Raw genomic sequence first — 1282 nt, forward strand, 5'->3', positions numbered from 1 at the left:
CGGTGGTGGCTGTGTGTGTCGGCCGGTGGACGGCCACCGCGTTTCGGCCCCCAGAGCGCGCGGCGGACGGCCGCAGTCTCTGCCGCCGCCGCCGTCGAGCGCTGGCGCGCGGAGAGCAACCACTTGTTTGGCGGCCACCCCACCGGGATTCAGCGGCGGCTTCTGTGCATAAGTAACTGCGGTGGTTGCGCCGCCGAGTGATATTATTCTTTCGGTTCTGTATTTTTTTTTTCTCTTTCGCTCTCTTCTTTTCCCACCCTCCCCCACGGACCGTCGAAAATATGTGTCGCGCCGACAATAGACACAGGGGTCGGTCGTATAACACAGGGTCGCACAATGGGCTCTCTTCGGATAACATTATGTTTTCTTTTGGGTTTTTTTTCACCACTACTACACTACACGACCCGAAGGTTTTAGGTACAAATATATAATAAAAACAACAATAAAAATACAATACATAATATTATATTATTATATGATAGTATTATTGACCACCGCCGCCACCACCTGATTTCGAGCCGCGGTACAAGGGCACATCATCGTGAATCCGCCGCAACAACAATATCGTTGTGTGTCTCTTTGTGTCCGGAATTTCTTTTACTCTTACCGATCGGAGGTATACACACCCCGCCGAACATGGGTATAGAAGGAACAGTCGGATCGCTTCGAATTTTCGAAATCGATCTGCCTAGCTGTATTTCCGGAACTCTCGTTTCCCATGATATTACAATAGTAATATTATTCGGTGGTTTGCTAAGTCTTCGATGTCTTACAATAATTTTTGTTCCACCACGCGATCCCGTCGACGACGCTCGGAACGATACGAATGTAATACATAATAGTAATAATATATTATTAAACCTACGTGTAATAATACTGAAATAACGATATTATACGATAACGGAAACGATGTCGGCGTGCCCTGTTCAGACGTGTACCTACGTCGTACGGTAACGTCACCGTCGTTATTTATATTTTCGTAAAAGTTTTATCCACCCGCGCACACCAGTCACCGGGTTGTCGTAGGGCGCGTGTGTGTTGGTGTGTCAATATTGTATTATTATTTGTGAAACATTGGAATTGGCGTGCGGCCCCTCGTAGTCTGCGGTCACGCAACCAAACGTGCGCACGAACCTCTCGAACGTCGGAATAACGCGCCCTGTCGAAACTTTTACCGCCGGCATCCGGTCGAAGAATAAATGGAAAAACACTATTAATCCATCTCAGAAACGTCCATAAGGTGTGGTTTTATGATAATATCAACTATTAAATAATCAAATTA

The sequence above is a fragment of the Myzus persicae genome, unplaced genomic scaffold (genome assembly GCF_001856785.1).
Source record: "Myzus persicae strain clone G006 unplaced genomic scaffold, MPER_G0061.0, whole genome shotgun sequence".
Taxonomy (NCBI): domain Eukaryota; kingdom Metazoa; phylum Arthropoda; class Insecta; order Hemiptera; family Aphididae; genus Myzus; species Myzus persicae.